Source organism: Urtica dioica, chromosome 4 (genome assembly GCF_054948205.1).
Source record: "Urtica dioica subsp. dioica isolate 48M chromosome 4, U.dioica_male_clone48M_v1_H2, whole genome shotgun sequence".
Lineage (NCBI taxonomy): Eukaryota > Viridiplantae > Streptophyta > Magnoliopsida > Rosales > Urticaceae > Urtica > Urtica dioica.
The window spans coordinates 23,975,399-23,999,871 of NC_142759.1; the positions used below are offsets into that span (position 1 = coordinate 23,975,399).

At 44.1% G+C, this 24,473-nt stretch overlaps 1 long non-coding RNA gene across 1 annotated transcript; it reads left to right on the forward strand.

The window, feature by feature from the left end:
* Positions 1 to 7,342: 7,342 nt before the first annotated feature.
* On the forward strand, positions 7,343 to 8,725 carry LOC149401320 (uncharacterized). The gene is made up of 5 exons (XR_016296711.1): positions 7,343 to 7,407; positions 7,588 to 7,676; positions 7,763 to 7,800; positions 7,965 to 8,029; positions 8,575 to 8,725. It is a non-coding gene; the product is annotated as an uncharacterized LOC149401320 (long non-coding RNA).
* The last annotated feature ends 15,748 nt before the right edge of the window (positions 8,726 to 24,473 follow it).

A 24,473-nucleotide genomic window follows, 5' to 3' on the forward strand; every position in this document is an offset into this window, starting at 1 on the left:
AACCGGGAGCCACGAGATGGCGTACTCGACGGACAACTCGACGAAGAGCCACGAGATAGCGTCCCCGACGGACCACTCGGCAAGGCAACGCGACACGAGACGGACATGATAGATGAACTCGGCGAGGCGATACGCCACGAGACGGACAGGATAGATGTACTCGGCGAGGCGACATGCCGCAAGACGGACATGATAGATGTACTCGGCGAGGCGACACGCCATGAGACGGACAAGATAGACGTACTCGGCGACACGCCACGAGACGGACAAGATAGACGTACTCGGCGAGGCGCCACGAGACGGACATGATAGACGTACTCGGCGAGGCGCCACGAGACGAACATGATAGACGTACTCGGCGAGGCGCCACGAGATGGACATGATAGACGTATTCGGCGACACGCCACGACACGGACAGGATAGACGTACTCGGCGACACGCCACGAGACGGACATGATAGACGTACTCGGCGACACGCCACGAGACGGACATGATAGACGTACTCGGCGACACGCCACGAGACGGACAGGATAGACGTACTCGGCGAGGCGACACGAGACAACATGATAGACGTACTCGACGGGGCGGCACGCCATGAGACGGACATGATATACGTACTCGGCGAGACGACACGCCACTAGACGGACATGATGGACGTACTCGGTGACATGTCACGAGACGGATAGGATAGACGTACTCGGCGAGGCGACACGCCACGAGACGGCGTCCCCTACGGACCGCTCGGTGAGACGGATAAGCCCAACACATAAAATATAAACAGGAGAGACGGAATCGGCGAGGCGACGAGCCACGAGACGAGCGAGTCTCCGACGGACTACTCGACGAAGCGACGATGAGTCATTGTCCAACTAGCCACCCGACCAAGCAGGACGCGTCACGTCTCGTTACCCCCCTGGCGGGACGGGACGAGCCTCTTGACCCCTTGGCAGGACGAGTCAAGCCACTCGACCAAGCAGGACGCGTCACATCTCGTCACCCCTGGCGGGACGGGACGAGCCTCCTGACACCATCGCAGGACGAGTCAAGCCACCCGACCAAGCAAAACGCGTCACGTTTCGTTACCCTCCTGACGGGACGGGATGAGCCGTCTGACCCCCTGGCAGGACGAGTCAAGCCTCCCGACCGCCAAGCAGGACCCTCCTGGCAGGACGAGACAAGCACTCCTGGCGGGACGGGACAAGCCTCCTGACCCCCTGACAGGACAAGTCAAGCCTCTATACCGCCTAGCAGGACGCGTCACGTCTCGTCACCCCCTGGCAGGACGAGACGAGCTTCCAGACCCCCTGGCAGGACGTGTGGCGCCTCCTGACCCTTCAATAGGTCTCGTCCGCTCCCCTCCAAACAGGACTGTCTCTCAAATAACTGTCAAATGACGATACTACCCGACCCTAACTCTCACCACCTCACTATAAATACCTGAGACAAACGCTTATCAAGGGTTGGCTTTTTCTCTCTCTAACTAGACTCTGTCAAAACCTCCATTCAGCTATTTCTCTCACTAGAAACATATTTGAGACCGAAATCAAGGACAAAGAGAATCAAAGCCACTCCACTCACACATTTACACACAAAAAACGAAGAACGATCTCCTTCCATTCTCTCTAGAGTGGGAGAGACAAGTTCACTCTATCTCAAAACCCGAGGCCCTCGAGCCAAATTATATTCCCTCTACGATCGCGTCCAAGAGCTTGAGAAACCAATTCTCTCGTTCTTCATTCGATAAGAGGAATATCCCATTATTGATCTCACAGATTCGAAGACACGTGGCCAATTCCACTCACGTCACGTGTCCATTAGTGTTTAACCAAAAAACGGCTTAACATTTTGGCGCTAGAAGGAGGGGATCCCGAGAACAACCACGGGCTCTCCACCAGCAACCATTTTTTCCTCCATGAGAAAAACTTCAACAAAAATCTAAAAAATTCCACTTAGCGCAATGAGGTCTCCTTCAGGTGTCAAACTGCTTAGTTGGGTGTCCGAAGGTGCCATCGCGAAGCAGGTGACCGGCGAGCCACGACCAGGTCTTAGATGCACCACGAATTTCCTGGGGCGTCACCACAAAGCGAGCCTTTTGCTGGAAAGCCATGACGAGTACTTTGTCGGCTTGAGCACCGCGAAACACCATGCCACGATGAGCGCTTGGCAGCGAGCCACGAGCGCAAGGTATATCGCTTGAATGCTCGACCACCTCTTGGCGACACGAGAAATCTCGCGAAGTGATGGCGAAGCTCTCGACAAGACGAGGAACCCCCACCCAAAAGCTCTAAGACGTCCACGTGACACAATAAGGGGCCTTTAGCGATGAAATCCTTACCAAGACAAAAGACTAAAAGAAGAGCTAAAGGGATAACAGTGACACTAAAAAAAAAAAAACCCATACTCGCCAAATGAGCATCGACACGATGCAAGCGAGACATAAGAAACAACATTCATACCAACTCAAACTCCAGCGAAAGTCGAAGGACATCTCACAAGGAAGGAGAGGCGAAGGCCCGAAAGAACGCCAGAGAGACAGTCAAAATTCGGCGAAATCCGAAGGACGTCTCACGACGCGGGAGAGGCTAAGGCCCAAAAGAACGCGAAAGAGATAATCAAACTCCGGCGAAAGCCGAAGGACATCTCACAAGGAGGGAGAGGCGAAGGCCCGAAAGAACGCCAGAGAGACCGTCAAAATCTGACGAAAGACGAATGACATCTCACGACGCGGGAGAGGCTAAGGCCCAAAAGAATGCGAAAGAGATAGTAAAACTCCGGCGAAAGCCGAAGGACATCTCACAAGACGGGAGAGGCGAAGGCCCAAAAGAACGCCAGAGAGACAGTCAAAATCCGGCGAAATCCGAAGGACATCTCACGACGCGGGAGAGGCTAAGGCCCAAAAGAACGCGAAAGAGATAGTCAAACTCCGGCGAAAGCCGAAGGACATCTCACAAGGCGGGAGAGGCGAAGGCCCGAAAGAACGCCAGAGAGACAGTCAAAATCCGTCGAAAGCCGAAGGACATCTCACGACGCGGGAGAGGCTAATGCCCAAAAGAACGCGAGTGAGACAGTCAATGCCTGGCGAGAGCCGAATGACATCTCATAATGCGAGGATGTTAGAGCTCAACAGGACGCGAGAGGAACAGTCAAGGCCGGCGAGATCCAGCGATGCACAATGAAGCACCGAGATAGGTGAAGCCCGGACTCTCAAAGGGAAATAGGAAGCTGCTACTCACTACTTGATCCCCAACTTCAAGTGACTTGGGTGAAATCATCACCAAGTAGCGTAACATCCCGTACCCAAAGTTGCGCGGGATAGTCCAAAGAAAGGCGAAGCCCCAGCCCAAGAGGTATGAGCGTGCTTAGCCTAAATAGACATTATTCCTAGCCATAAACGGTTTAGGCTGTTGCGCTACTTGGAGTAAATTTCACCTAAACCTGAAGAAAATTGAGTTGGACTTGGTCCCGAAAAAAAAAAGGTCATAAAGTTACAATGAGAAGTGCAGTAACCTAAAATCCCGAGAAGCTCGAGTTAGTCACAAAACAGGCAAAGCCCCAATCCCAAGAGGTATCAGCGAGCTTAGTCGAAAGGGTGACTAACTTGAGCTAAAAGAGGCTCAAGTTGCTGAACTACTCAAGGTATACTTCATCGGACATCAGAAAAATTGGGTCAAAGTCGAGTTCGATATCCCTCTCAAACCACATGCGCCTCATATCGTATCAGCTTCAACGATCGGAGACAACTCAACAAAAAAAACTTGAAGTTAGATCCTTCATGATCCAATGAGCGTTACTTCAAGAAGCTCAAAGTTAGATCCCTCGCGATCCAGATGAGCACGGCCACGAAAAGCTCAAAGTCAGACCCCTCATGATCCGAACGACCACACACCAAAACCATTGACGAAAAAGTCAAAGAAAAGACTACTCCCAAAGCAATTTAATTTCTCGCACAACAAGTCGCACGAGAAACTGGGGGGTTAATGTTATGTGAAATTTTGACAAGCCCAAAATCAGCACATGGGCCTCATGGGCCATAAAAGACAATATAAAACAAATGCAAAAACCTTAGCTAGAGAAGGGATTCACGCGGCATTAATACCAAGCAAAAGAGAAAAAAAGGATGTCTTTATTTTAGACTCTCTCCAGGAGCACACACACAAGGAGGCAGCCGCACAAAACTTTGGCTCCATCTTCTTGCTCACTTTCAAAGCAGGCTAGAGAGAGGTCTGATCCTTCTTGAGCAAGCTCGTTCAACAAACTCCGTCGTCGTACATTGGTGGCCACCGGCCGCTTGCTTGTACTAGTGATGTTGTCGTGCAACGACCTAGACCCCGGCCACGAAGACCACTCGGCCGTGGCTATGTCACGACCACAGAACCACTCGGCCAAGACACCCTCGCCGGCGCCTCTCTGAAGCCGCCTTGTACATGCCTAGACCACGGCGAGACAATGGACTCGACGTCCCCGACTATCTCAAGACAAGATGACGAACGCTCTCGTCGACAAGAAAAACTCGACGAGGTGATGGCACCTCAAAAGACCTCACGACGAGATGGCGAAGCTCCTACGATCCGGCGAGCCACGGCGAGTCGAAGACCAGCGATCCACGACAAGACGACGAGGCCCAAGCCACCGCGAACCTGAGATCGGCGCGAGTCCGAGACTGACGATCGGAAGCCGTGGTCGGAGAGCACCGCGATTCTGTTGTCGGCGAACCGGCGCGAGTCCGAGATCGGCGAGCCCCCACGAAGACGTGGTCGAAGAGCCGGACGAAGACACGTGCCGACGAGCACCACAAAGACGCGGTCAGAGACCACCGCGAAGACGTGGTCGGCGAGCTCCGCGAAGACATGGTCGGCGAGCTCCGCGAAGACGTGGTTGGCGAGTACCGTAAAGACGTGGTCGAAGAGCCGGGCAAAAACCCGTGCCGACGAGCCAAGCGGAGATGTGGTTGGAGAGAACCGCAAAGGCGTGGTCGGAGAGCACCGCGAAGGCGCGGTCGGTGACCACCGCGATTCCGTGGCCGACGAACCGGCGCGAACCCGCGTTGGTGAGCCATCGCGAGTTCAAAGCCAATGAGTCTCCTCGAAGCACAAAACCGGGAGCCACGAGATGGCGTACTCGACGGACAACTCGACGAAGAGCCACGAGATAGCGTCCCCGACGGACCACTCGGCAAGGCAACGCGACGCGAGACGGACATGATAGATGAACTCGGCGAGGCGATACGCCACGAGACGGACAGGATAGATGTACTCGGCGAGGCGACATGCCGCAAGACGGACATGATAGATGTACTCGGCGAGGCGACACGCCATGAGACGGACAAGATAGACGTACTCGGCGACACGCCACGAGACGGACAAGATAGATGTACTCGGCGAGGCGCCACGAGACGGACATGATAGACGTACTCGGCGAGGCGCCACGAGACGGACATGATAGACATATTTGGCGACACGCCACGACACGGACAGGATAGACGTACTCGGCAAGGCAACGCGACGCGAGACGGGCATGATAGATGTAATCGGCGAGGCGACACGCCACGAGACGGACATGATAGATGTACTCGGCGAGGCGACACGCCGCGAGACGGACATGATAGATGTACTCGGCGAGGCGACACGCCATGAGACGGACAGGATAGACGTACTCGGTGACACGCCACGAGACGGACAGGATAGACGTACTCGGCGAGGCGCCACGAGACGGACATGATAGACGTACTCGGCGAGGCGCCACGAGACGGACATGATAGACGTATTTGGCGACACGCCACGACACGGACAGGATAGACGTACTCGGCGACACGCCACGACACGGACATGATAGACGTACTCGGCGACACGCCACGAGACGGACATGATAGACGTACTCGGCGACACGCCACGAGACGGACAGGATAGACGTACTCGGCGACACGTCACGAGACGGACATGATAGACGTACTCGGCGAGGCGACACGCCACGAGACGACATGACAGACGTACTCGACGGGGCGGCACGCCACGAGACGGACATGATATACGTATTCGGCGAGACGACACGCCACTAGACGGACATGATGGACGTACTCGGCGACATGTCACGAGACGGATAGGATAGACGTACTCGGCGAGACGACACGCCACGAGACGGCGTCCCCTACGGACCGCTCGGTGAGATGGATAAGCCCAGCACATAAAATATAAACAAGAGAGACGGAATCGGCGAGGCGACGAGCCACGAGACGAGCGAGTCTCCGACGGACTACTCGACGAAGCGACGATGAGCCATTGTCCAACTAGCCACCCGACCAAGCAGGACGCGTCACGTCTCGTTACCCCCCTGGTGGGATGGGACTAGCCTCTTGACCCCTTGGTAGGACGAGTCAAGCCACTCGACCAAGCAGGACGCGTCACATCTCGTCACCCCTGGCGGGACGGGACGAGCCTCCTGACACCATCGCAGGACGAGTCAAGCCACCCGACCAAGCAAAACGCGTCACGTCTCGTTATCCCCCTGACGGGACGGGACGAGCCGTCTGACCCCCTGGCAGGACGAGTCAAGCCTCCCGACCGCCAAGCAGGACCCTCCTAGCAGGACGAGACAAGCTCTCCTGGCGGGACGGGACAAGCCTCCTGACCCCCTGACAGGACAAGTCAAGCCTCTATACCGCCTAGCAGGACGCGTCACGTCTCGTCACCCCCTGGCAGGACGAGACGAGCTTCCAGACCCCCGGCAGGACGTGTGGCGCCTCCTGACCCTTCAATAGGTCTCGTCCGCTCCCCTCCAAACAGGACTGTCTCTCAAATAACTGTCAAATGACGATACTACCCCGACCCTAACTCTCACCACCTCACTATAAATACCTGAGACAAACGCTTATCAAGGGTTGGCTTTTTCTCTCTCTAACTAGACTCTGTCAAAACCTCCATTCAGCTATTTCTCTCACTAGAAACACATTTGAGACCGAAATCAATGACAAAGAGAATCAAAGCCACTCCACTCACACATTTACACACAAAAAACGAAGAACGATCTCCTTCCATTCTCTCTAGAGTGGGAGAGACAAGTTCACTCTCTCTCAAAACCCGAGGCCCTCGAGCCAAATTATATTCCCTCTACGATCGTGTCCAAGAGCTTGAGAAACCAATTCTCTCGTTCTTCATTCGATAAGAGGAATATCTCATTACTGATCTCACAGATTCGAAGACACGTGACCAAGTCCGCTCACGTCACGTGTCCATTAGTGTTGAACCAAAAAACGGCTTAATTATTATTATTATTATTATTATTATTATTATTATTATTAATCGAGTCTTCATTTCGTCTACTAAATCACAAACCCTTTACTAAGACTCGACTTCTGGCGCAGAGCAGAGACAAACAACCAAACAAAGCTCGCTTCTCTCTTCCTCAATGGCGGTTAGTCTCTTCTCACTCTTTCTATGTGTAATAAGCATATACAACGATATTTTCCCCTATGTAGGTATAAGTGGATCAAATCTTTGGGTGAATCTCAAGAATAGTTGATAATTTTTTTTTTTTTCCCTTCATTTAAAATGAGTTTCTCTGATGTAATGAGACGTTCTTGGATATTCTCAGACCATACGAGTGAATCCGAAGCCTTTTTTTGAACAATTTGACTGGGAAGACCGTCATTGTGAAACTCAAATGGGGAATGGAATACAAAGGTGTGTGAGTGTGGAGTTTTTATAAGTAATGTCAAATTGTTAATTCCATATTTTTTAAGCTCTTATTCCAATTTGGCTGTGTTCAGGTTTCCTCGTCTCAGTGGCCTCATACATGAACCTTCAGGTACTATCTCAAATTTTTTTTTTTCCTGATTAAACTCCAGAGGTTGTAATTGATAATGGTAAAAACGTTCAAATTTCTCGTGCTAAGATGAGTCCTGTTTCTAGATTTAGTTGATTTTGATCTAGATTTAGTAATATTGTTTCATGAATAAAATCTATATACAGTTGGCCAATATTGAGGAGTTTATTGATGGACAATTCACTGGAAACCTCGGCGAAATTTTGATTAGGTAAATTACTCTTTGAACGCTTGAAAGATATCAACCTTTTCTTTTGCTTAAAATATGCTCTTTGCTATTCTGCTGTTTTGAATGTGACTTGTATGTTTTTGTAAGGTTCTTTTTTTGGGATAATAGTACTCTATATTGGTGTCTTAGGACTACATATATAACGACAGACTTGGGTTTGAATCTTTGGTGTTTTTGTTGTGAATGTGTGTAAGAAATGGGTGATTCTAGATTTAATTATGGTTTATATATTTGATGAATCTTTGTTAGTTGATGATGCTCTCAAACAGTGATCTCAAACACGTGGATATCTTTTAGGAAGCTGCATAAGAACTCACATCAATGTTACGCTATTTTTTCCGTCTAACCTTAAGTCCGAGCCTGCACTATGTTGAGAAAACTAGCTCATTGCATTTATAAAAAAATTGATTTTAATTCTATACCCTCATCTCATTTTTATTTTCTTTTCCATTTATTTTTTCAGTCCAAAACATCAAAATTACTTATATGCCCATATCATTTTAACCTTGTTTTTTTTAATTAAAAAGAATATAGAAAACTTCTTCTCCCCACTCTACCGCTCTGTCACCTCCCTCTCCAGCACAAGAGGCCACAAGAGACCTAGCACAACAAGGAACAAGAAGACCACCCAACCAGTAGAACCGGGAGAGAAAAAAAACTTCCGGCCAAGAGAGAGAGAGAGAGGCGTGGGGTGAGTGAGAGGCAGAGCGAGAGTGAGCGGAGAGAGAGAGAGAGAGCACGCGGAGAAGAGATAAAAGTGGGCCGAGAGACACCAGCGGCGCGCGGAGGACGACGGCGGCGAGGTACAGTCCGACCGAAGCTCAATCGCGGAGAACCGAGGTAAAACCCGAGTCCTTTTAATTTCTTTTCGAATTGGATTTCTGGGTTAACTGAATATTGAGATTTTTGGAGTTTTCGGATGACTCATAGTCATCAGATTCTCTCTATGGTTCATACTTCACGAGTTCATAAATGGATGCTCGGTACTTGATATTCACATCCCTGAGACCAAACACCATACTCAAATCTCGTGTATCGTTTCTATGTATGTTTGCGCACAGAGAAGCAAGTGAAGCAGTGTGTACGATATACACCTTCTTTGGTTCAACATTTGCTCTGTCTCCTCTACCTTCCGCTTCTGTCCTTCAACAGTCTAAAGCCACACAAGTAATACCATTATCCAAAATTGTTCTACCATATATTAACTACCTTTTCATGTCTAGATGACTTTGCTTCCATATTAGAACTCCAATGTTACGGTTTGAAACATATAGTACACTAAAGATCTTTACTTTCGTGTGTTTATGTTTTTATTAATATCAGTTGAGATGCAATTAATATATTACATATGATAGCAGCAAAATAGTATCTTATAGTTTTTGACATTTGATTCCAAAACTCACCAAAGACTTGGAGGTAATGGATCGAGCGATGGAGTTCATTCTTGAGATGTACCACAAGATATAGATTCTTTTGGTGTATTCATTTGTTCTGTTCATATGAATAATCAAACTTAGTGATTGATTTTATTTCCAATGTTCTATAAATAATTTATTTCATTTGTTCCTCTTTTTTTTTTTTTTTTTTTTTTTTTTTTGGTCGAAAAATTAAGCAACAAAAGAAACTTTTGATGGAATATGAAAAGTTGACAGAAAACTGTATCAAAAGAAACAATTAATTGGTTGTGTATTGGTTTTATTTTTAGGTACCCAATGAGTTCGAGTTTTCGCAAATCCATTATAGAAGCGGAAAAACAACAAGAAGAAAATAAAGATAATCATGAAGAGTCTACGGAAGAAGAGAGTGTGGAGTACACAGACGAAGAAGAGAACGGAAATGATGATGGTTCGAATGCATCAGAGGAAGAACATGAAAGTGACGACGATGAAGAGTCGTCAAATGATCGAATCATTCAGGTAATTAAAATATTTAATTAATTGCAATAAAACACTACTCACCAGTAGAATAGCATAATTGTGCTCCAGTCTACAGCTCGGTAGACTACTCTACTGACCTGTAGAGTAAATAATATTAATAAAAATAAGAACATGAAAGTGACGACGACGAAGAGTCGTCAAATGATCGGATCATTCGGGTAAAAAACTTCTAATCTTTTGCAATATAACACTACTCACGAGTAGAGTAATATGTATCGGTTAGTAGAGTATATTGTGCTCCGGTCTACTCCTCGGTAGACTACTCTCCTGACCAGTAGAGTATGAGTAATGAAAATTTCAGTGTCCTTATAAACTTCTGGTGAATTAATCATGCATGGGTCTACTCTTACAATAATCTCGAGTTTTTCTATGATTTATCAGGAATCCTCTTGCTGTTTATTTTCATTCATTACAAGTACTTTTCTAAGGCTATTCAATCAGTATTCTTACCGCATTTTAAACAAGATATTTCTTATGAAAACAACCAAGATCTGAGTAGAATTATAGTTTTTAATCCACCCGATCAAAGCAAAATTAAGAAAAAATAATAATTATAACTAGTTTGCTACTATTTTCATGTTTTTTGAGATCAAAGATTTAGAAACATTGAAGCCAGCTTTGAAAAAGGACGATTATTTCCTGATGAAGGTCACCAAAAGAAGTAATTTTGAAAAGTATTGCAAACTTATCAAAGAAAGGTTTGATCAAGAATGAGTTTGAGATTCTAAAAAAGACGCAATTCGGCCATTGTCTCACTTTTCCTAAACAATACCAACACTCGAGTTAAATGATATGGTACTTTTTTCTTCGTCAGATTCAGACAAAGAAGAAAAAGAAAATGTGGATGATGATTAATTCAATACCAATGAGATTTTTGATAGAAGATTATCAAATGAGTACGGAGCTCAACTTTACTCATGTTCCAGATAGAGAGAAAATCAAAGATTAAGCATCTCAGAATGTACGCATCGCCACCGAGTTTTTTGGTAGGAATAAAATTAACATTGATAATTTGGTGTGTGAACTCAAGAAAGGACCAGAGAGAACAAATAAGATTAACTACGACAAGGTTAAGACCGCTTTTCTTTTATTTTTCACTGCTGTCTTATTCGAGTATTAGAAAAAGACTCCGATTGAGGATTGGATTGTTGGGCTAGTTGATGATATTGAAGTGTTCGATCGATTCGATTGGGGTGTTGAATCGTACTAGTGCACACTGGCGGTTCTTAGGAAGGACATAAAGGCAAAACTAGAAGAACGGTAAAAAAATAAGGAGAAGACGTATACGTTTTTAGGATTCGTACATGCTTTTCAGGTATGATTTTCATGTTCTATCAATATTAATATTAGTTCTACTGAGAATTATAAATAATCTACTAATTGTTAGATCAATTAATCTTGGTTCTACTGACCATTTGAGTTGATCTACTGATCATTAGATCAATTAATCGTGGCTCTACTGACCATTAGAGCTGATCTATTGATCATTAGAGCCACAATTAATGGATCTACTAACCAGTAGATCAGCTCTAATGGTCAGTAGAGCTATGATTAATTGATCTACCGATCAGTAGATTATCTATAATTATCAGTAGAACGACAATTAATATTGATAGAACATGAAAATGAGACTTGAAAAGCGTGTACGAATCCTAAGAACGTATACGTCTTCTCCTTATTTTTTACTGTTATTCTAGTTTTGACTTTATGTCCTTCCTAAGAGTCGCCAATGTGCACTTGTACGATTCAACACCTCAATCGAATCGATTGAACACTTCAATATCATCAATTGGCCAAATGATCCAATCCTCAATCGGAGTCTTTTTCTCATACGTGAATAAGACACTAGTCAAAAATAAAAGAAGAGCGGTCTTAACCTTGTTGTAGTGAGTCTTCTTTGTTCTCTCGGGTCCTTTCTTGAGTTCACACACCAAATTATCAATGTTGTTTTTATTCCGACCAAAAAACTCAGTGGCGAGGCGTACATTCTGAGATGTTTTATCTTTGATTTTCTCTCTATCTGGAACATGAGTAATGTTGAGCCCCATAATCATTTGATAATCTTTCATCGAAAATGTCATTGGTGTTGCATTAACCATCATCCTTATTTCTTTTTTCTTCTTTGTCTGAATGTGACGAAGAATAAAGTACCACATCATATGACTCGAGTGCTAGTATTGCTTAGGAAAACCATGAAGATGGTCGAATTGTGTCTTCTTGAGAACTTCCAACTCTCTCTTGATAAGACCTTTCTTGATTAGTTTGCAATACTCCTCAAAATTACTTCTTATGGTGATCTTCATCGGGAAATGATCGTCCTCCTTCAAAATTGGCGTCAATGCTTCTATATCTTTAATTTGAAAAAAGTAACAAACAAGTTATAGTTATTATTTTTAATTAATATTGTTTACTGTAGTAGAGTAGTCTACCAAGCAGTAGATCCGAGCACAATTCTAATCTACTGACCGTTAAATTATAATCTACTCACAAGTAGTGTTTTATTGAATAAATTAATTTAAAAAAGAACTTTTTTTTTTACCGGAACGATCTAATCAGTTGACGACTCTTCATCGTTGTCAGTTTCATGTTCTTCTTCCGATGCATTAGAACCATCATCATTTCCATTCTCTTCTTCGTCTGCGAACTGCACACTCTCTTCGTCTATGAACTCTTCATCCTTCTCTTCATTTTGTTCTTGTTGTTTTTCCGCTTCTATAATGGATCGGCGAAAACTCGAACTCATTGGAGTACCTGAAAGAACAACCAAGAGTTAAAGCATTTTACATTTATGATTATCAAAAACAAAATTGATTTGCTCTAATAACCGTTACAGCTGAATGGTCTACTGATCATTAGAGTTTCTCTAATTGTCAATAGAGTTACCAAGTAGGTTTTTTCACATCAAGTTTTTACCTCAAACTCTACTGATGAGTAGAGAAACTCTAACGATCCGTAGAGTATTCAACTCTAATGGTCATTAGAGCAAATCTACTCTGCAGTAGAAAGCCACACAGTATAAATAGTTTCTCTTTACCATAAAACTAGGACCAAAGCTGAAAAAAATACCGAGCTCAAGTATATTTATTCAAATTTCTCTGCCCCGGTCAAAAGAAAAATTAATAATTATTAATATATTTTGTTGTTACATTGAAGTTGACGTTTTGGTTCAGGCAACTCTTGTTCCTATTGTTGTCTCTACCATCGCACATAGCATCTTTCGTCACTTTATGCTAGGAAACGACGTGGTCTTGCAGACATCTTTTTTATTGTCCTCGTCTTGATGTGGGCCATCTATCCTGATGTCTGATCATAGGACATTTTTTTTTCTTATCTCATATAAAAGAAAATGCCATACCCTAGGAAAGGGTATCACACTTTACACGCCGAAATCATCTCTTCAAGAGTGTAAGAGTGAAAAGTGAGGGGAGCTCAAATCTAAGAGGAGCCGAGATTAGTAATACCATAGAATATCTTGGAGTTAGGAATAGTGGAAGGTTATCATCCATTGTATTCCGTCATGTATTCATTCTATTATCTAGTGGAGTTACTCTTTTCACTAGGATACATATCCCCCCAGAGTAGGCATTTGAGGCCGAACTGGGTTACCACTCTTGGTGTCATTTACTTACTTTTATTATCTGTTGCTTGTTGTTCTTGTAGTTGTTCTTAACAACACCTAACAAGACAGATTATACAATAGATCTAGACTTTCAAGTTGTATCAGAGCCGGCACCCTAAGTTTCTGGGTGAGGTTCGTGCTGACCTTACTGTTGTTACTGGAAATGGACACATTCAGGGAAGAAGGCTCTATTTCTCGAGCTCCGCTTCTCGATGGGCAGAACTACGCTTATTGGAAGGCTAAGATGGAAGCCTTCATCAGGTCCATCGATCACAAGATGTGGAATTCCATTATTACATGATGTAAAGCTCCCCAGAAGGCGTTGGAGGATGGCGTTACCCATGTGAAGAAGCCTGAGATCGAGTGGAGTCCCACATAAGATGAAGCCGCTCTTTCTAACTCCAAAGCTCTCAATGCCATCTACAACGGTGTTGACAGAAATGTGTTCAGGTTGATTAATACTTGTGAGAGCACCAAGGAGGCGTGAGATATCCTTGAAACAACATTTGAGGGAACTGACAAAGTGAAAAATTCTCGATTACAACTTGTCACCACCAAGTTTGAGAACATGAGGATGCATGAGGATGAAACCATCAACAAGTTCTATGTGAGAGTTAGAGACCTCTCTAATGAGCCTCACTCTCTTGGAGAACCCATGTCAGATGCCAAGCTCGACAAGAAAATCTTGAGATCTCTTCTTGAGAGGTTCAAGATCAAAGTGACCACCATTGATGAAATGCATGACACATCTACGATGAAGGTGGATGAACTTATTGGGTCCTTACTCACCTACGGGATGTCGTTCTCAGGGTCCTCACAAAAGAAATCAAGGGTTCTAGCACTCAAGTCCTCTGCACTCGAACCTTAATCTCCTCAAGTTGAGATGTCATCAGAATCTTACGAGGAGTCTCTGGCCTTGATGGTCAAGAACTATGGGAAGCTGATGAATAAGTTTGAGAAAAGATCACCTAACTTCTCAGGGCAATCAGCTGCACCTTTCAACCGAGAAAAGACGTCTCAAGTTTACAAACCTGGGAATTACTACAAGAAAGGAAGAGAGGATCGGGGAACCCCTTATGCGTTTAAAGGAAAGGGGATTCAGTGCAGAGAGTGTGAAGAATTTGGTCACATCCAAACTGAGTGTCCAAACTATCTAAGGAGGCAGCAGATGAACTACAATTCCACGCTCAGCGATGAAGATAGCGAATGTTGTCAATGGTGCCCACAAGAAGAGTTGTAATCCTTATATTTTACATTTGATGTAATAAAGTCTCATGAAGACTCTTGCTTGTAATTGCTTATTCATTAATAAAAAGTTGAAACGTTCATTCAATCTTCCTTGTCTGAAGCTTTATGATAAAACCTTAGTCTTTAGTCCATAAACAAACTAAACAACTTACGAAAAAGACAAATGTAGATTTGCATGAACAAACTCTTCGTAGTTTGCTTAAAACGATATATTCGCAATCTAAGGGTCAAAGGACTATTGACCCCAGTATGATTGTTAGAAGAATCTATGATGTCTGGTTATGAGGCATTGAGAGTTGGAGACTCTATAGTTCTTCTAGGTATCTTCCGAAGGTACTGAATTGACCAGTGCACTTCTAGAGACAAGATAAGAACAAACCATTTAACCTCTTATGTCTCGAAGTCACTACGTATGAATTGCATCGTGCTTACCTTAATCCTGAAATGAGACATGTCATTTCTCACCTTAGTATTCTCATTTGAAGGATGCAAAACTTAGAAGAAAAATTGTGCTTGAAGAAAAGTTGGGTGAGGAAGCTTCTACCTCATCTGTAAGAACTGTTCTTACCCCAACTGAAACACAACCTAACTCATCAAAATCTCGTCAAGTAGTACTTTGACGTAGTGGGAGGGCTACTCAAAAGCCTGACAAGTACATGTCTTATGGAGACTCTCTTGTAGCCGTCTCTGACATGGATGACCCTGTTTCCTATAGCCAAGCGATGGCTTGTTCTGAATCAAACCTTTGGCTTGACGCCATGAAAGTTGAGATGCACTCGATGTATGTCAACAAAGTCTGGAAACTTGTAGACCTTCCTGAAGGGATTAAACCCGTAGGGTGTAAGTGGATATACACGAAGAAAAGGGGTCCTGATGGGAACGTCGAGACGTTCAAAGCACGACTTGTGGCGAATGGTTATATCCAACAAGAAGGGATTGACTATGAAGAAACCTTCTCGCCAGTCGCGATGCTTAAATACATCCGCATACTCCTATCCATAGCTGCAGCTCTCAACTATGAGATCTGGCAAATAGATGTCAAGACAACCTTCCTGAATGGCAATCTTGACGAGCGCATTTACATGGCTCAACAAGAAGCATCTAGGTCATGAAATATCAGATTCGATGAAACTGTGAAAAGCTTCGGCTTTGAACAGTCAATAGATGAGCCTTGTGTTTACAAGTTAATACACGAAGGCAAAGTTGTGTTTCTGGTACTATATGTCGATGATATACTACTCATTGGTAATGACGTGGGTAAGTTATCTGAGGTTCAAGTCTGGCTGGCAAAGCAATTCGATATGAAGGATCTAGGAGAAGCCGCGTACATTCTGGGAATCCAAATCTTTCGAGATAGGAAAAACCGGACCCTGTCGCTCTCTCAAGCATCTTATATTGATAAGGTGATGGATCGCTTCTCGATGCAAGACTCCAAGAAGGGCCAAACACCCTTTAGGCATGTAGTCTCACTCTCTAAGGACCAGTCTCCCAAGACTGCACAAGAGATTGAAGACATGAGGAAAATTCCTTACGCCTCTGCCGTAGGAAGCCTCATGTATGCCATGCTTTGCACTAGACCTGACATCTGTTTCGCCGTTGGCGTAGTTAGCCGTTTCCAATCCAACCCTGGACCCGAGCACTGGATTGCTGTTAAGCATGTTCTTAAGTATCTTCGAAGAACTAGGAACTTGATGCTTACATACTCAGGTACTGACCTGACTATGACGGGATATACCGACTCCGATTTTCAAGCGGATAAGGATTCTAGGAAATCCACTTCGGAATCTGTGTTCATCCTTAATGGTGGAGCTGTTGTGTGGAGGAGTATTAAGCAATCTTGCATTGCTGACTCCACAATGGAAGCAGAATATGTGGCTGCTTGTGAAGCATCCAAAGAGGCTGTATGGCTTAGAAAATTCCTTAAGTATTTGGAAATTGTTCCAAACGTCGACGAGCCAATGACCCTTTATTGTGATAATAGTGGGGCTGTCGCTAACTCAAAGGAACCTCGAAGCCATAAGCGCTCTAAGCATATTGAGAGGAAATACCATTTGATTCGAGAGATCGTGCAGCGCGGAGACGTGGAAGTGAAGAAGATCTCAACGGTGGATAACCTAGCTGATCCATTCACAAAGGCCCTAGCGAACAAGGTCTTCGACCAACATCGAGAGGGATTAGGCATGAAGGACTACACACATCTTCTTTGAGTCAAGTGGGAGTTTGTTGTCAATGGTGCCCACAAGAAGAGTTGTAATCCTTATATTGTACATTTGATGCAATAAAGTCTCATGAAGACTCTTGGTTGTAATTGCTTATTCATTAATACAAAGTTGAAACGTTCATTCAATCTTCCTTGTCTGAAGCTTTATGATAAAACCTTAGTCTTTAGTCCATAAACTAACTAAACAACTAACGAAGAGACAAATGTAGATTTGCATGAACAAACTCTTCGTAGTTTGCTTAAAACGATATATTCGCAATCTAAGGGTCAAAGGACTATTGACCCCAGTATGATTGTTAGAAGAATCTATGATGTCTGGTTATGAGGCATTGAGAGTTTGAGACTCTATAGTTCTTCTAGGTATCTTCCGAAGGTACTGAATTGACCAGTGCACTTCTAGAGACAAGATACAAACAAACCATTTAACCTCTTATGTCTCGAAGTCACTACGTATGAATTGCATCGTGCTTACCTTAATCCTGAAATGAGACATGTCATTTCACACCTTAGTATTCTCATTTGAGAAAGTCAGAGTTCGGACTCACTATGTGATTCCGAACAGGGCCTATTGGTGAAGTACTAAGTTGTGAGAATGTCATGAGTAACTTTGTGAAGTTCTCATAGATATGGAATTCATGTAAAAGATTGCTGAAATGCAATGTATATCACCTCATGCTTTGTTCCTTGGAGTGTGAATAAATGAACTCGCCAGTGTCCAAATTGAGTCTTGACTCTTTTGGATGAAACAATGTGACTTGTTAGCTCCTCGTCAATACATTGTTTCTAACTTATTCACAAGCGACAAAGGAGTTGAGGAAATAACAGCTAGAAGGGTAAAATGGTAATTTTGTAAATCCCGACTAGTTGATGATATTCATGAAGGGTAAACACTGATAATATTATGTGGATCCACTCATTACAATTAGGTTGAATTCTTGAGTAGAAAATAAATTCATTTGAACCGAGAGATTTTCAGTGTCAACTCTTTAGTGGAGTCAGTTGACATTAAGCTAAACCTGGAAAAGGTTTGTGAACTTTTGAGTCCAAGTATTTTAGCTCAAGCTTTGTTCATTTGGATCCATGAGGTCACTGTCACGAATCACATCGATTAGGAATAGTTAAACTGGAAGCTAAGTCAAAACAAGAACGAAAATAGTCAAAAGGGTATTTTTTGTCTTTTGAGACATAGCATGAAATGAATGTCAATAAATTTTTTGACAAGTTCATTTGATGACTTAATGTCACTCGGCCATATTAAAATAATTGGGCCTTGTGAATTAATTTTATTTCATAAGAATTTTATTGAAAATTCTTAATGGGCTTTTCTCATATTGTCATGAACAAATGAAGAAGCTTCTAGATGAGAAATAGGAAACAAATTTGCATATGGATGCATTAGGGAAATCGGCCAAGTAGGGAACAAAATAGGAAACAAATCCAAGCCTTTAATGGCATGAGTTGGGCGCCCAACATGGGTAAAGAGGAAACTAGTTTTTTGCTCATGAATATGTGATATTTTGTAGAAGAGGAAACTACCTTATTGAAGGTAATCCCTCTCTTATAAATATGGCCCTCATTCTCATTGTTTTCTCATTCCACACAAGTTAGAGATTGAGAGACTCTCTCTCTAGACATTGTGGCCGCCCCTCTCCTCTCTCTCTCTCTAGTCAATTTCGTTTTATTGTTTTGGCACCTAGGTCCTCATTTGACCTAGAGTTTAGCTCTGCGACTTCAAGACTCGTTCTTAAGTCGTAGTGTTTAAAAGTGTCCACTCACTGATTCCTTTTATTTCGAGTGATTTAGTGATAGAAACTTTCGTGGTTGCTCGAGGTGCCGAGGAAAGAAAGGGAGACGTGCTGCGAGGAGACGAGCGTTGCAACTTTTCAAAAGCTTCTCAAAGTTCAAGCTTCAAGAAAGGTTAGTAAACTTCTAAGCTCATAATAGTTTTTATTTATATGTACTTGCTCTTTGTCTATGTTAGTAAAAAACTGTTTTTACTTGAAAAGAAAATTTTTAAAATTCCGCCGCTTTGCGAAGCGTTAAAACTTTTTCTTAAACCCTAGATCAATTCCAACAGCGAATTCGGTAGCGATGCCGGAGAAGATAGAGGCAATAACTTTCTTGCATTCATGGCTAAGAGTTCAGACCCACATGAGGATCCATCAGAGGAGAATAAAGGAAAAATTGCCCTGACTCCTTCTGAATGCTCAAACGATTTTAAATCGGCTGGAAGTGGGGAACTCAGCGACAAATTTCTTCTACATGCCTATGAAGTCATCATGTCCCAGACAAGATCATCTGAGAGTGTCAAGTCTTGTTCTGTAGAAGTGGAGGATGAGCTACGTGACAAGGTCTTACTGGAGGCCTACAAGACTAAATTTGTTAAGTGGGCAGATGAGTCTAACTCATTCCTCAAACAGAAACTGAAGATAGAAGAGTTGGAAGCCAAGCAATCTAGCCTACTCGAGGAGATTGAAGAACTGAAGAAGGACTCTCCTGAGATGTTGAAGCAAAATTAACACTATCAAAATAAAGACAACAACTTAAAATGCTTTGGTAAAGAGGTATCAAAAACCAAAATGGGTATTTCTGCGTAGATCCTAGACTGTCCATGATATGTTTGTTATCTCCTTCCACTAAAATGTTTTTCAACCCTCGGAATTTGGCTAAAAGCAAAGCCAAATGGATACCTTTCAACTCTGCCTCAACTGCCGAGTTTGCATCGATAACACTTCTCCATTGGAATTCCTCGCTGACACGCCTATTGCAGCTCTAGAGGCCCTGAAAGAAGCATCAGAATTTAGTTTCACAAAGCCCATACCAGGCTTGCTCCAAGGCTTGAGGCTAAGGATTCCATTGATGCTGCTTAGAATTCTTGAACTCTCCACTGCTCCCAGATGCTCGCCGACCGTCTGATTGACTCTTCAAAAGGACATGGCGTCATCCACAACTATCCTTTCAAAAACCAATTTTTTTCTGCACACCCAAAGCTCCTCCATAATTCTCCAGGCTCTACTCACTAGCTCGTTGGTCTTAGCTCCCTTGACATTAAGCTCTTGGTTCATCAGGAGGATCGTTTCCACCAAAACAACACTCGCTACATCTATTTCCCAGTCCCAAGAACGACCCATCCCCGAAATCAGCCACATACGCTTGGATTTATCACAACGGAAGAACGAATGAGCCAACGTTTCTCTTTCGCCACCGCAACTCCTACATAAATCGGCTCTAGCCATTCCACGTCTCAAAAGCAACGGACGCAGCGAGAAGCAATCTCTCGCCACTCTCCAGAGAAATAATCTTCCCCTCTCATGGATTTTGATTTTCCAAAGTTTTCCCTAAATAAGATTGATCGAAATCGCTCGAGGCCCTTGAATGCATTGGAGCGCAGATTTCACTGAAAAGCATCCCTCGTTGGTTGCTGTCCAAACGAGTCTATCAGGAATGGGGTTCTCCAGGACCCTAATTTTTTGGATTTCTTAGACTCTCTCTTCGCCACAAAAGTCTCTGATTGTGTCTGGATCCCATGTTCGACTCTCTGGTTCCATAAGCATGCTAACTGACAACCCAGGGAAAGAAACCACGTTCTCAAAAGGTAAGGAGATACCAGGGGGAATCCTATTATCTATAAAAAGGTTAATATCTTTACCACTGCCCACCAAATAACATGAATTAGCCTTAATTAAATCCCTGGTGGCACACACATCTTTCCAACACTTAAAATGGCGATTATTAACTTTAGCATCTAGGAACTTTTCCTTGCTACAATATTTTTTTGTGAGCACCTCCACCCATTTGATATCGGATTTGGCCGCTAAATTCCATCCGAGTTTAACTAGGAGCGCTAAATTCAAATCCTCAAACTTTCTAAAACCAAGACGCCCCAACTTCTTGGGTCTACAAATCTCATCCCATCCCACCGACGCCAAGAATCTATTACCCTCTCCCGACCCTTTCCACCAAAACTTTCTCATCATCTTGTCGAGACTTTGACAAAAAGTCTTAGGAAGCTTGTAAGTAGACATAGTGTAAACGAGGATACTTTGAATCACCGACTTGACCAAGGTAGTTCTCCCGGCTTTAGAAATCGTCCGCACCATCCAACCTTCAAGTCTCCCAAAACTTTCTTTTTCAAGAAGGCAAAACTCTCTTTTTTTATTTTTACTCAAAAAAGAGGGTTACCTAAAAGAATTACATCTTTAGAACACTCATTCATCTCGAGAAGACTCTCAAGTTCCTCTTTGCAAGCCGCCGAGAAATTATTGGAAAAGATTAGCCCAAATTTATTGTTGTTGACGACTTGCCCGGACCAAGCGAGATATTTTGAAACACAATCCCAAACGGCTTTGACTTCCCCAACCTCCGCATTACGAAAGAGAATCTTGTAGTCGGCAAACATGAGATGGGAAATTCTCGGGGCCCCTTACCAATGCTTATGCCTTGGAAAAACCCGCTCTCGTCTCTAGATAAGAGCCTACTAAGAACCTCTGAGGCGATGATGAACAAAAATGGGGATAAATGGTCACCTTGACGGAGGCCCCTCTCCAAAACCAATTTCTCAAGCGGGCTCCCATTAAGAAGGACCGCACTCGAGGCCGAGCAAACACATTGCCCAATAAGATCAATCATTCTCTCCGACATACCAAAGTTTCGGAGCACCTTGAAGATGAAATCCCATCCCATTCGATCATACGCTTTGGTCGTGTCCATTTTGACACCGATGAGACCCCATTTTCCTCTTCATGCTCTCAACAACCTCTCTAGCTAGGATCGAATTCTCGGCTATCCATCTCCCCGGAATAAAAGCCAATTGAAATTGAGAAATAATCTTATCCAACACTTTTCGGAGGCGAGCCGTAATGATCCTTGTAATTAGATAAAGAGGCGAGTTTTGCGTATGTGGTTCTCATTCCGAAGATTGATGGAGCGAACTCTTTCGACAAATTTAGGCCCTTCAAAAAAGTCTCTCACAAAAGAACACAAGGAATCTCCAACCACTTCCCAATATTTTTTGTAAAAATCCCTTGAAGCCCATCGGGGCCCGGAGCCTTGAGGCCGGGCATCCCCCAAACCGTGCCTCGAATCTCTTCTAAAGTAGGAATCCTCTCCAACATAGCATTGTCTTCCTCCGCCAAAACTGGCTCAATAACACCTTCTAGATCCTCTGGGGAACAAGGATTAGAGGATTTAAAAAGATCAAGAAACATACAATTAATATGATTGCCGATGTGCTTGCGGGAGACGAGCTTGCCGCCATCTTCTCCCACCAAATGCCCTTCCGTCTTATCACCGTGGCCGTATGGAAGAATTTCATGTTATCATCTCCGTACTTGAGCCAAGCTTCTCGCGATTTTTGCGCCAAATACGCTCTTCCTTCCCATTTAGAACCACGAGCTCTCCATACACCTCTTCCACACGGCTCAGATTAGCCGGGTTAGCATTAGAGTTTTTGAGCCGAAGGAGTTCCTCCTCCCTAGCCTTGATCGTAGCCTTCATATTTCCCCACGTCTCGGCTTGCCATTTTTGGAGTTTTTTCCGCACCTATTTGCACTTCGGAAGAAGATCCCCATAAGAAGGCCCTAGCTCTGGAATATTCCAACACTCTTCTCGGATCTTCAGCCCATGCCTCGTAGAACCAAAAAGGCTTCCTTCCTCGATGATCTTCCATGAACACATCCATCATGATAGGATTATGATCCGATCCCATCGTCGGAAGGACGCGGACCTCGGCTTTAGAGAAAAGACAAAGCCAATCCGAACTTGCAATGGTTTTATCAAAACATTCTTGGATGCGATGACCAATACCCCTACCATTGGACCAAGTGAAGTGACTCCCTCTGGACCTCATCTCAAGACCACCGGTATCATGAAAATTTTTTCTCAAAATACTCACGTTGGCCCAAGACACGGGACTCCCACCTTCTTTATCCTTCGGCTCAAGAATAACATTCAAATCTTCCAACAAGAGCCAAGGCCTCCCAATATTGTTAATGGAGGGGCCGGGAGCATCCTACAAGGATTTTTTCTCATTCGAATACGGTGGCCCGTAGATTCCAAAAATATCCCAATCCCCACTCCTCGTTCTTCCTCGAATGACCGCCCACACCATGTTCTTAGTGAATTTCTAAATATCCAAAACAATTCCTTTTCTCCACCAAATACAAACTCCTCCGGCAAACAGGAGAGCTTCGCGAGCCGGGTCTCGGTTGAGACCTCGACAATTCCAAGAGATCACTAACATTGGGGGGTGAGGGGCATGGATTGACCCGCCTCCTCGGTCTTGGAGCATGACACACTCTTAGGCTTTTGATTCCCAATCCTTACAACATTGGAAGCCTTCTTTCCTTTTGTTTTAGAAAAATTACTACGCGCCCTCCCCGTCCCCTTCTTGTTGTTTTTCGGATTAAAAGCAAGATTGAACTTGGAAGCCGAATGTGATATTTCTATCAAACCCTCTGAGTCAAGAGTTGTGAGCTGCTTCTTCTCTAATACTACACCTTTATCCTTACGTTTATAGATTCTGGATACCTCTGTATCACTCTCCAGTCCCATAACGGCTTTTCTTTTTGGTCCCACTCTCAAATCCGAAGTTGGGCTTGCCAAGGAGTCAAGTTTATCCGGATCTTCTTGGGACAAATTTTCTGCTACATCCTCAACAGAATCCAGGCCCAGCTGAGAATCATTTTTTTCCAAGCCCACTAGAAGGTTGTGAAGAGCCCAAATCCTTCCCCGGAGTTCCTTTGTATTGCCATATGTCCTCCTTTTTCCATTGACTTTTTCCATACTTCCCGCTCTACTCTCTTGGTCCCACCTACAACAAAATCCCCGGTATAATTGCATTGCCCCATTTCTTCTACATTGGAAAGCATATCTTTCTCTGCATTTCCTGACGATTCTCCATGAATAGCAAGCGGCTCGCAGGCTTTTGCACAACAGACAAGTCTCCATCCCTTACCATCCTCTCTATCTCTGAGCTACTTGGTTTAGACCCCAGCTGTCCCCCATTACGAGGTGTCTAGACTGTACTATCGAGCATGACTGGATTTTCCAGCCAAGACTGAATATGTTTTGGTAAACTAACTACTTATTCGTGTTTTACATTCCCAAGCCCGAGACCGAGACATTCCCGAAACCAGCCCGGCCCGGCTCGGCTCAGCGGCGGTGGCGCGCATGTGTGTGTGTGTGCGCGCATGAGGGGTTAAGAGTTAACCCACCTATACTATCCTCTCTTGCACTTGCTTATCCACTAAATAAAGATGATAATATATAAACACTACACAACACACTTACCCAACCCATATGAGACTCTTGAAATTCACTTCATTTACACATAACAAACGTGTTCTTTAAGCATACTTTGAGCATCCATTTCTCATTAATTATAGAAATGATTTTGGCAAA